General features: G+C 38.2%; 1 long non-coding RNA gene across 1 annotated transcript in view; it reads left to right on the forward strand.

The window, feature by feature from the left end:
• LOC145994355 (uncharacterized) overlaps positions 1-12,047 on the forward strand; it is an 82,344-nt gene extending 70,297 nt beyond the window's left edge. Inside the window, exon 3 of the long non-coding RNA XR_014442344.1 lies at positions 11,965-12,047. This is a non-coding gene — a long non-coding RNA (uncharacterized LOC145994355). The remainder of the gene's footprint in view (positions 1-11,964) is intronic.
• Positions 12,048-12,849: the final 802 nt, after the last annotated feature.

Genomic DNA, 12,849 nt, shown 5'->3' on the forward strand with positions numbered 1-12,849 from the left:
TCATACATAGAATTGGCAATTTCAGAGTAACATTTATGGGAGATGATCTGATTGTATATTCAGAATCTCATCTTGGAGAGAGAGGTGGTTTTGTTAAATATCCTGGCACACCTGGATTGTGGGAACTGATGACTAGGAAGAGACTTGGCAGTATACAGATCAAGATTATGAACATTACAAAGAAATATTAATAAAATCAGATGCTCTATACCAGAACAATGATCCCACACAAAAAAGAGTCAAGTCTAGCAGTGGAGCAAAATACAACAATTTAATCAAGCCCATATGGTCACAGATCAAGACAGGTAGTGGAATCAAACAATTCAACACCCTGCCTAAGGAATTTGTGTGGGTTGATGATGTCAGGAAACTTGTAGATAGGTTGCTGGTGATAGCTGGGGAGGAAAATGCTGGCAACCACAATTTTTACAATGAAAAAGTTGGAATTATGGACATGATAAGCACCAAATTGTCTAATTTTATAGTGAATGACACTAAGGGGATTGGATATCTTATAAAAATTATTAATACTCTACCATCTAAATTTTGGAATATTTCTGAGGGTCGGGGGTTGGTTAATGACATCATAAAAAAGCTGCCATTTGAACTACACATTCCAGGCTATCAGTATTGTGGTCCCGGTACAAAATTGGACCATAGATTAAACAGAGGTGATCCTGGTGTTAATCCCCTAGATGCTGCTTGTAGAGACCATGACATAGCATACAACACACATACTGATCTTGACAAGAGACATGTTGCAGACAAGAAATTAGAAGAGGCTGCATTTGGTAGATTTGTAAGCAAAGATGCTTCTTTAAGTGAAAAAAGAGCAGCATTGGGGACCACCATAGCTATGAACACCAAACACAAACTGGGGTGGGGGTTATGAATATGTATATAATAAACCTAGGATGAAGGCCAAGGGTGTTATGTATCAGATACCTTATGCAGGTCTTAAATCTCTTAAAACTATTGATAGCCTTTTAACTAGAAAGCAGCGCAAGAAAAAAAGCTCTTGTCTTGCCAAGGGCCATGGTATGAAATTGTTGCTTAGCACCCCCCAATTAAACAAATTACAGCAATCCAGGAAAAAATCACATGTGGGTGGATTTATATTTACCATCCCGGCTAACTTAGCAGCACGTGTGGCTGTGGGGAGCTTGGCTGGGGGATCAGCTGCCATAGCAAAAACAGTAATAGATGACAAGAAAAATAGGGCAGAATTAGATGAAATAAAGCGCCATAACCTGGCCATGGAGAAACAAGGCAAAGGTGTTAAGAGAGCCATGAAGAAGTTAAAAAAAAACAAGAGCCGCTTACAAACCAAGATATTGAAGCTTTAATCAAGCCACTGGGCATCAAAAATTTTAGAGGTGTGTACATGTCTGATTCTTTACCAGAACAACCACTCAACAAAGAGTGTGGCATAGTTAATTTGGATAAGTAAAAAAATCAGGGCACTGACTGGATCTGTTATCTTAAATATTTAATCAATGAGGCATTTGTGTTTGATTCATTTGGAGGTGTTCCACCTGAAAATTTAATAAAATATCTAAAATCAACTAATCTTTATTACAATAATGCCCGTGTTCAAAATTTCAAAGATGTTAATTGTGGACATTTGTGTTTATCTGTTCTTAGATATATGTCTCAAATAAATAAACCATCAATTGAAGATTTTCAAAAAGCCTTGTGTTATCTGAAACATCATGGGGGTATTCCATCTCACCAGCCAAAATTCAATATTGAAACTTAAATTACATGATGATATAGTGTATCCCAAAACAATAGCTCTCAGAGCATTTTATGGCATGTACTTGATCCCAAATTTTACACACCACAACAACAAGATTGCAGTTGGGGATCAAAACATTGTCATCACTCCAGGGCAGTATAATCTGTCCACTTTAAATGCTCAGTTACCCAGTGGTATAGTGCTAAGTCAAAATTCTGTCACTCACAGAGTAGATATTGGTCTGCTACAGAGACAGTGGATCTGGGTACTATAGGAGAGCTGTTAGGCTTTGAGAACAACACAAAACTTGAACCAGCCATCAAACACACTGCTATTAATATACCTAAATTCTTAGCCATAGAGACTCTGAATATTCACTGTAATGTGGCCGAGGGTATGATCACCAAATCAAATGGCATAGGCACTCACAAACAAACTGGCATCATTGCAACATTCTTGTCTAACTCTGAATTTATGGAGCCCATCATCTACACTCCATCACCAACATTATATTTTCCTGTGTGCCATAATAGAATAGATTATATTGAATTGATGGTCACTAATGAAAAAGAAGAATTAGTTGATTTTGCTGGAGCCACAACAACTTCAATCATAGAGATTAATATTTAAATAAAAATACATACAAAAAATGGAAAATATTGAGAGTTATGAGCTACAATCATTCCCCCCAAACAGGAGGACCTTTGCAAATTTAAATCAACCCAACACAGAGATTGAGGTCGATCTTGATGTAGGGGATGGCTTTATACACCCTCACAGAGCAGATCTATACATCAAATTTGATGTTGTAAAGCTCGATGGTACAGATTATCCGGCAAATTCAAATATAAGACTTGTAGACAATTTTGTGCCACATCTGTTCTCTGAAATTGAGATCAGAAAACATGGTGTTGTTATAAACAGAGTAGATTACCCCGGCATTACCTCCACAGCTTTGGCCACACTAAAATTATCCAAAACAGAGGCATCATACTTCAAAATAGGTGGATTTGAGGCTGGTGATAAAATTATATCTAAGAGCCACACAATGCTGTTTCCTATGCGCCTGTTGCCAGGATTCTTCTCAGATTACAAAGATATTATGTGGAAGGGTGGTTTAAGAATCACATTTAAAAGAGCTGCAAATGATAATAATGCTTTGATGAGGTACAGTACATTAAACTCTACCGGGGAAGCTCTGCCTAATACCCTACCTGATGAAGGCAAGTGCCTTATTCAGACTTTGGAGCTAAGAATGCCAGTTGTTGAATATGAAGCCAGTTATGCTCTTAAATACAAAGCTGATATCTTAAAAAATCCACAGATTCCTTTACAATTGTATACATATCAATGTGTACAGAAGCCTGCCGCTGGTACCTATTATGAGTTTGATGCTACAAATTCATTCTCCAGTATACAATATGACATGCCGGATTTTGTGGTGGTACTGTTTCAGACTGGAAGACACAATAATCAGGAAAAAAATTCAAGTAAATTTGATAACTGCAACATCAAGAACATATATCTTAAAAATGGCAGAAATGAGGTATTTCCTAGAGAAAATTATAATTTAGACATGTCCAAGGATGATTTTCTTAAATTATATGAAGCATTTACAGCCTACAAAAGGGTCACTACTGGCAATACCGACATGTATTACACACCAGATGAATTCAAAGCACAGAGCCCCATGTTTGTCATCAACACTTCAAAAAGAAAACAAGTTGTGGTTAATGACAGGACAAACATTAAAATTATCTGTGAATTCCACGATACACTCCCTGATGACACCATATGTAGTGTTATTCTTATAGGTGAAAAATCATATGTTTTTGATGTAAGAAATGAGAGAGTCACAGAGCAATTCTAGAGAGCCTCTGCATATTGCACAAGTTGAGCCCGGTGCCCAATTAAACTTAAACCGGAAGTAAATATGTGTGTATGTGTGTGGGTGTGGGTGTGTATGTGGGTGGGTGTGGTTGGATTTTTGGCTTAGTTTTTAAGTATAGCCAAAACAATATCAAGAGGGGCATATTTTTGACAAGTTTATGGACAACAAACTGAGAGATTCAGCCTTTTACACACATGGGCAAATCTGTATGAGGGTTTTTTTTCATTTCAGAATTCTTTAGATTTAAATATGTACACACATGGCCGATTGGGGTATATGCCCCTCTTGACATTGTTTTAAGTGTAGACAAATCGGGCGTATGAGCTCTTCATTTTGTACACTAGGATTCAAAATTCTTGGGATTAAGAGCATATCACACTTGAAGAATTGGGGAATATAGGCATCTTGGCATAATTTTAAGTGAAGGCAAATCGGGCTGTTTAATCAAATGACCTCTTCATTTGTAAGCTATAAGTGTCCCAGTAATAGCACCAATACAACTACTTAGATGTTAACACGTAAGTCCTGAGTTTGTTAATTTACTGCAAATCTTAATGTTTTCCCGTGCCCTGGGAGGTATCACGTGTATACCGATATACAGTCTCATGTTACTCATGCTCAATTTGTATTGAGATAAATCTATTCTTATGGATATTAATATGCTATAGTTGAACCTGGCACGACCGTGTCAATAATTTGGCGCACAGAACGTGGGGCCCGAACACATTGTGCATTTGTTACGTTAATCTTTGGTAACGTGTTTTAGATTTGCAGTTGACTCAGAACTTTTGATGCGCAACAATGGAAAATAAAATATTAAGAAGTGGAAGCAAAGCTTTAAATGTTGACGAAAGCACAGTTCATGTGTTTTGCTGTGAGACCAGCAAGGCTTGATGATACGTTTGTTTGCACTGAGTGTCACAATACTTTTCATTTAAATTGTGCAAAGCTAATGTCACCAAAGGAAAGTAATTCTCCTTGTGAATTAACATGTCTCGCATGCAAAGAAAAACTTGCAGTTCCTGTTGTTCCTGTTACTACTGATTTGCTCGCGTCATTGCAGCGAATGCTGGAGGCAAATTCCAGCAATCTGGAAGCTAAAATGGCAGAAAATTCTAGTAATCTAGAACTTAGAATCCAGGAAAGGATTACTGAAAATTCTAGTAATCTAGAACTTAGAATACAGGAAAGAATTACTGAAAATTCTAATAATCTAGAATCTAGAATGCGGGAACATTCTGATAGCTTGGAGGCTAAGTTACATGAGAACTCTAGGAGGTTAGAGGATAAACTTCAGGAAAATATGAATATCTTGGAGCACAGTTTACAACTAAGACTAGAAGAAAGTAGTAGAACTCTTGAGTGCCGGCTAGAAGCAAGGATGGAGGAGAAACTGGCCCATAGTTGTTCACAACTCGCTGCGTCCAATTCAGAGATGGGACGGAGGATCGAACAACTGACTCTGCAAATGTTTGAGGGACAGCAGAAATTGAACGAAAGCCTTGAAATTGAGATGATGAGCTTACATCAAGCATGTCAGTCAAATTCTTAGCAGCTGGAATCTAAACTCGAAGAAACAGTTCTTCTGTTGAGGGAAGAAGTTGAGCAGACCAAGGAGGAGTTCCGAAAGGAAATCAGTGAAACGCAGAGCGGTTTCAGAGAAGAAATGTCCAGAGAGTTGGAAAACCAGGTGACCAATATGGCATATCAGCTGAGAGAAAACCTGAATTTGCGAGTTGAAGAGACTGTGGCGGAAAAACTTAAAGGCACAGAGGGTCCTAGAGAGAATGCTGAAGAGTGGAAAAATGATATGGAATCCAAACAATCTCTTCGGGGCAACGAAACCGTACACATTTAAAAAAAAGACGCCACAGAGAGATCGTTTCCAGTTCTTCAGGCAGCGAGTCGACTTTATCGGAAAAGAGAAAAGAAAGAAAATTTCGAACCAATGCTACGCGTGGTGGGATGACTCCCCGGATGGCTGACCTGAATTCCATGCGGAAATTCGACGGAAATATTATAGCCACTTCGGCTGAGATTTATCTCAAAGAATTAGATACCAACCTTGAGATCCTTCAGATCCCGCATAGATACAGGCTGGAGATTATTCCTCGTTTGCTAACGGGCATGGCTTATCATTGGTTCTACTCTCATAAGAATGATTTCCACACATATTCAGATTTCCGTAGGGCGTTTAAGAGGCGTTTTGCGTCTTCAGAGGCAAGAGAAAGGGAGTTGGCATCTGTTAGGGACAAACGGTACAATAAAAACAATGACAATAGTTTGGAAGAATATGTTTGGTCTGTATACTCTGCTTACAGAAACCTGAGTAGCCACTACACAGAGCAGGAGGTGGTAAACCTCATAATCGGCCAATTGCCTTATAGAGTGAAGCAATTTTGTATGGCCCACGCTCCCGTAACTGTTGATTTGCTTGCAGATTTTGTTAAGAGATACGAGCAAGCGGAAGAGCAGGATGATTGGCGAACTGCGTGGAGGAAGGAGAATCCTACTCACCAGAACAACAGAGATATTCCAGGCAACTCGGCAAACAGAAACCCGAGGGTTCGTATGGTCCAGAGGCAGAATAATTACAGTGAAAATCGCCCTGCAGGCCCATATAGAGACGGCAATCGTTATCGTCAACAAAGCCAAAATAGGCAGAGACGTGAGTATGCTGCTCCCAGATACGAACCTTGTGAGAGACCACGAAATGAGAACAGTGTATCTTCACCGGAGCACAGTGAACCTTTGAGGGAAGGTCGTAGCTCTCCACGATTCCAAGCGGCGAGCAGTGGCTTACAAACAGATGCTGCAGTGTCGTACCCTAGTAACGAGCAGCAACAGAGCGTTGAGCTGACCAGAAATTTTTGCTAGGAGAATGGAGCAAATCTCGACCAGGTGCGGGATTTTAACCCACGCCTGGCATAGAAACGTCCCCTTCTGATGTCGGGCGGTCTCGTATAGAACTGGGGCCTGCAGAAAATAATTCCCAGTCTGTAAGTAATGATCTGAAGCTGGTGTTTGTTATTAATCATGAAGATAGTGAGTTTCTTTACAGTTTGTGTCAGGCTAGTCAGTCTAAAAACTTTGGAAGAGCGCCTGAGTTCAAGGCACGTGTAGCAAATGTTGATATCACTTGTATAGTGGACACTGCAGCTGAAATATCTGTTCTGAGTCTCGAGATTTGGAAGAAAATAAAGCAAAATTTGCCAGGGGCCATGTTACAAGCTACTCCAGAGGTACGACTTATTGATTTTGCTGGAAAAAGTCGAACTCGAGTTGTGGGAAAGAGCAGAATCGTGCTGGAAATTGCTGAGAGCACCATACCTTTAGGAATTTTTGTTGTGAAGGATTTGCCTTCAGACTTATTATTGGGTTATTCGTTCCTGCATAAATATGAAGCAGAGATCAATCTAAAGCATAAGAAGTTGTATCTAATGGTGGATGGAGAGCCAATTGAGCAAAAGCTAGATGATGATGATTCCGTTGATAAGCAAATGAGCGTCCGGAGGATTGAAGCTAGCTACGATATATGGGCTACACCGCTAGAGGATATAAGAGAGAAGATTGACTCCAGTGAATTATTGGCTAAGGAACAAAGAGCCGAATTGTTCGAGATATTTATTGCACATAGGAAGGTGTTTTCAGAGAGGCCTGGCACTGCCAAGAACTTAGTCTGTGATATTAATTTGTCCAGTACCGTTCCAGTGAGTCAAAAACCGTACCCGATTCCAGTGGCAAAAAGGGCAAAACTAGAGACTGAGCTGCAAAAATGGAAAGATTGGGAAATAATTGTGCCTTGTAACTCTCCGTACTTGAACCCGCTCATTGTTGTAGACAAACCGGATGGGTCTGTACGTCCGTGTGTAGATTTTCGGTTGTTGAATAAGTTTGTTATTGTTCCTAGAAGTTCTGTTGAACCAATAGACGAAGCACTTCAGAAATTTAAAGGTGCCAAGTACTTCACTAGTTTAGATTTGGTATCCGGGTATCTGCAGATTCCTGTAAAGCAAGAATGCCAGTCATACACTGCATTTTCTTATAAAGGAAGACAGTGGATGTTTACAAAAATGCCTTCCGGAATAGCTAACGCAGTTTCAGTTTTTGTTTCGGCTATGCATTCTATATTTGGGCCCGAAACTGATTCATTTCTGACCCAGTATATCGACGATTTATTACTGTTCGATTGTGATTTGCACGAACATTTCCGGCACATTAATTATGCTTTGACCACACTAGAAGAAGTTGGAATGACGGTGAAGTTGAAGAAATGTGACTTAGTTAAGTCGGAAATATTATATTTAGGCCATATTGTTTCTGGGGATTCCATCCGAACTGATCCTAAGAAGAACGACGCCATTTTAAATTTTCCTAGGCCTAGAAATAGAAAAGACGTTAGGAAATTTTTGGGACTTGTCGGTTGGAGGAGAAAGTACATTGAAAATTTTGCAGTAAAAGTGCAACCACTTACTTATCTTTTGTCCAAAAATGTGAAGTTTCAATGGACAGAAGTAGAAAATGAAGCTTTCGAATTGACGAAACTTGATTTGGTTAGTGCACCTGCGCTATCGCAACCAGATTTTACTAAAGAATTTTGTCTACAGTCAGATGCATGTGGAAAAGGGCTTGGTTGCGTTTTGTTCCAGACAGATGGACATGATATTTTCGTTATCCAATATGCTAGCCGAAAGTTACGTAACGATGAACTTCATTTTTCTGTTCATGAGCTTGAGTGCCTTGCTATATTATTTGGAATAGAACGCTTTGCAGTCTATCTTAAGGGGCGAAAATTTAAAATTTATACTGATCATAAAGGACTACAGTGGCTGCAAAATAGCAAAAATTGGAATAGTCGATTGACCCGTTGGTCTTTGAAAATCCAATCATATCAGTTCGAAATATTGTATGTTAGTGGAAAAGAAAACATTATTCCTGATAGGCTATCTAGATATCCTGTGAAAGCAGATACTGAGAGCAAACCGGAGTCTGATTGTCTGCATTACCACATAAATTTTCTGTGGGAAGAAGATGAAGATGAAGAAGTGAGTGATTGGAAAGAAGCCCAGGCTAAAGATTATTTTTGCAGTGAAATGATTGCTAAACTTCAGCAGCCTACTGAAAACGAAGATGCAGGCATGACCAGGTTACGGAAGTCCTTTAAACTTCATCATGGATTGCTGTTTAGAAGTTACAGTGGAGAGTCTCCACAGTACAAGTTGTGTGTTCCGAATTCCAGACGTCCTGAGCTGCTGAAAAAAATTCATGATGACGGCGGTCATTTTGGTGTGGGAAAGTGTTATAGGCAATTGCAATCCCGATATTATTGGAAAAAAATGAAACCTGATATTTCTAACTATATCCGTGATTGCCTGATTTGTGCAAAAGTGAAGCCTGACAAGTTAGGTATCATGAAGGAAAAGCTGCACATTAGTGGAAAGGAACCTCATGAGATGCTTTCCATTGACCTTATTGGAAATTTACCGCCTTCTTCAGGGTACTATTATATTCTCAGTCTTATAGATGTTTTCTCCAGGTTCGTCACAGTTTATCCTGTGCGGAAGGCTAGTACCGTTGAGATAATTCGATTAATGAAGGAGAGATATTTCGCCCATTATCCAGCTGTTAAACTAATTTTGTTGGATAGAGGATCCCAGTTCACTTCCAGGTCATGGCAGAGTTTCATCGAATCCATGGGAATGAAACATGTGTGTACGACGCCCTACCACCCTCAAGGAAACTTAGTAGAGAGAGCAAACCAAGAGCTAACTCGTTTACTTAGGGTTTATTGCCAGCACGATCACCAGATTTGATCCAAGCATCTTTATGAAGTTGCCTGGTTAATTAACAATTCTCTTTCTGAAGTTACAGGACATTCACCCATTGAATTGTTTTTCCACCATTCAGTTCCACCACAAGTGCTAAGAGATTTTCCATGGCCTGTGTCAGAAGACGGTGAGAAAGACTGGCAGAGTAAGGTTGTTCAAGTGCAGTTAAGGGAACGATATTCTGTGCAGGGGCGGAAACTGAAGCAGAAGTGCCATGCTTTGCAGTTGAAGGAGGATGACCTGGTGCTGCTAAGAAGTCATCGTCCAAGTTCAGCTGTTAACCGAACCATTTCCAAGTTGTTTTATTTGTGGACAGGACCGTTCATAGCTACCCAAGTGAAATTCAACACGGCAGTGTTATTGGACACAAAAACTCGTAAGGAAGTGTGCAAGTTAAATTTCGACAATCTGAAGATTTTTAATTGTTCTCCAGACATGAGGAAAATACTTTTAGAAGGTTGAATCCAAAATCTCCTAGACTGTGAGTGCTTCCACGAGTCGTCGTCGATTTTGTTTCTCAATGGAGGGGGCGATTGACATGTCCTTCCCGGACGTATGAACAGTCTGCTGAAGTACATCATCCCGCCTGATAGATATGAATCTTGGGATAGAAGTTACGAGATTAATGGAAGTTCATGTGATAATTTTTGTGCTGCTGTTACTATGATTTTTATTGCATTTAGTTATGATGTAAAATGTTGTTCTTAATTGCAAATCAAGATAAATATATTCTGAACCTAGATGTTAACACGTAAGTCCTGAGTTTGTTAATTTACTGCAAATCTTAATATTTTCCCGTGCCCTGGGAGGTATCACGTGTATACCGGTATACAGTCTCATGTTACTCATGCTCAATTTGTATTGAGATAAATCTATTCTTATGGATATTAATATGCTATAGTTGAACCTGGCACGACCGTGTCACATCTCTCAGGCTTTTAGCAATAGACACCAATTACATGCTATTTACCTAGATCTGTCTAAGGCTTTTGATTCTGTGAACCATAAAACATCGGTTGCTAAACTTAGCAACTATGGTTGTACACTGATTTATTGTAACTGGTTTAGTAATTATCTTAGGCACAGATTATTTAAAGTCAGGTTTCAAAATGCTCTTTCCAAACCTGGGGTCTCCCCTGGGTCCCCTTTTGTTTATTTTATTTCTAAATGATATAGAAGAAGTTGTAAAGTATTCGAAATGTCTTTTTTATGCTGATGACTTTAAGCTGTATTCAGAGATTAATGTTGTGAATGATCATTATAAACTACAAACGGAACATTAATGCAATTAAGAAGTGGTTAGATAAGAATCAACTTTCTATCAACTTGTCTAAGTCAGTTGTAATGACCTTCTCACGCAAGAGACAGCACTCCTGCTACAATTATAACATAGACAATGTGAATCTTAGTCTTGTAGAAGATGTTTAGGATCTTGGAGTTTTTCTTAACAGGAAACTTAGCTTTAAGGTGCATCTTAATCATATTGTGTCAACAAGTAGAAAACTGACAGGTTGGGTCATAAACAAATGGCAAGATCTGAACAACCTCCACCTTCTCTTAGTTATGTATATAGCATTTGTCAGACCCATTCTGGAATTCAGTTCTGTGACATGGAATTTTTCCTGTAGTGTTGGAAAATGTGACATCATTGAGAATATACAAGATAAATTTCTTTCCTTTTTATATTTTAGATTTAAACTGTTTAAATTATTTTATAGTTATGACAACCTATTGAACAAGTTAAAAGTTGATTACCTTTCAGCTAGAAGAAACAGAAATGATATAAAAATCGTTGAGAAAATTTTAGAAGGTTACTACTCTGTCCCTACGCTTTTATCGAGAATATCTATACGAGCTACGCCGTATCGAGTACGCACTAAAGGGTCGTTATTGACAACATCCACAGATTATAAATATAATGAGTTTCTAAACTCCATAGTCAGTAGTTATAATGATTTCCAACTAACCTAAAGATCAATTGTATTTTAATCAGGCCTATTTTAATGACTTATCATGTATACTTTAATGTATATATCATTCATATTTTATTGTACCTCTTATTGTATTTAGTATTTCTTTTGTACAGTCACATCTTTATCATTCAATCTTGTATTATAAATTTATGACTTTTTTGTATTTACATGTATATGTACTGCTGTACTAAGCCAGCCAGCTGTTTTTCAGAAGGATAATACTTGCATAAATAAATAAATACTGAAATGTAGAAAAGAGAGCAAATTGAAAATTTTCCTTTTTCTGTTGGGGATTCGTGTGCTCCGTGAACCCCCTTCAGGCGACGCCTCTGCCTACGGTGTTGCCAATTCTTGTAATGACAGCCACATAGGCAACTAGTGTAGATGATAATGTCAAACTTCCTTAATGTCCGGAATTATACTGCTAACGTACTTAATAATCCAGTGCTCAGAATAACTTTCACCAAACATAAATTTAAGTTTTAAAAAATAACATTTACATTATTAATTATAACACCATCTTTCTTACCGCAGACATACCAGTGTACTAGAAACACATGACTCCTCAACGTAGATAATGAATTCATCGTTGCACAGAAGCTTTGAGAAGATGGAGCAGATTGCGAATCCATATATTCTTAAGTCTATTTTTGGAGTTTTGGGCTTGAAAATTTTGTAATAAATATAGTTTCAATGTATTGTATATTTGCATTTCAAAATAATAAATATTTCAAATTTAAGAATATTCAATTCTATGGTAATTGTAATTCCGTTATTCTCTGTCCATTTTCTGCAAACAGATAATGGCAAAGAATTTTATAATTCAGTATTTCAACAATTTATTAAAAGCCAGTCAATACAACATTACTCGAGTTACAGTGATCTCAAGGCCTCAATTGTAGAAAGATTCAACAAAACCCTAAAAAATCATATGTATAAACAATTCACACTTCAAGGTAATTATAAATGGCTTAATATTCTTCCAGAACTTTTACATAGATATAACAACTCGGTCCATTCCACAATCAACATGAAACCCTCTGAGGTAACTTCATCTGATGAGCAAAAATTGATCAGCACTGTTTATTATCATAGATACCAGCAAACAACAAGAAAAGCCAAATACAAGGTGGGTGATCAAGTAAGAATCAGCAAATATAAACACTTATTCAAAAGAGGCTTTACAAGAAACTGGAGCACCGAATTATTTACAGTGGTTCAAGTTAAACCTGGGACCCCTAACACATATATAATAAAAGATCACCGAGGAGAAATTCTCAAAGGCAGGTTTTATGAAGAAGAACTCAACAAAACTAAACAGCCTGACACATATCTCATAAAAAAAATCATCCGCAGAAAAGGCAAAAAGATACTTGTCAAATGGATAGGAGTTCCAGAACACAGCTGGATCGAGGCAAA

Source organism: Lepisma saccharinum, chromosome 10, assembly GCF_977018435.1.
Source record: "Lepisma saccharinum chromosome 10, izLepSacc3.1, whole genome shotgun sequence".
Taxonomy (NCBI): Eukaryota; Metazoa; Arthropoda; class Insecta; order Zygentoma; family Lepismatidae; genus Lepisma; species Lepisma saccharinum.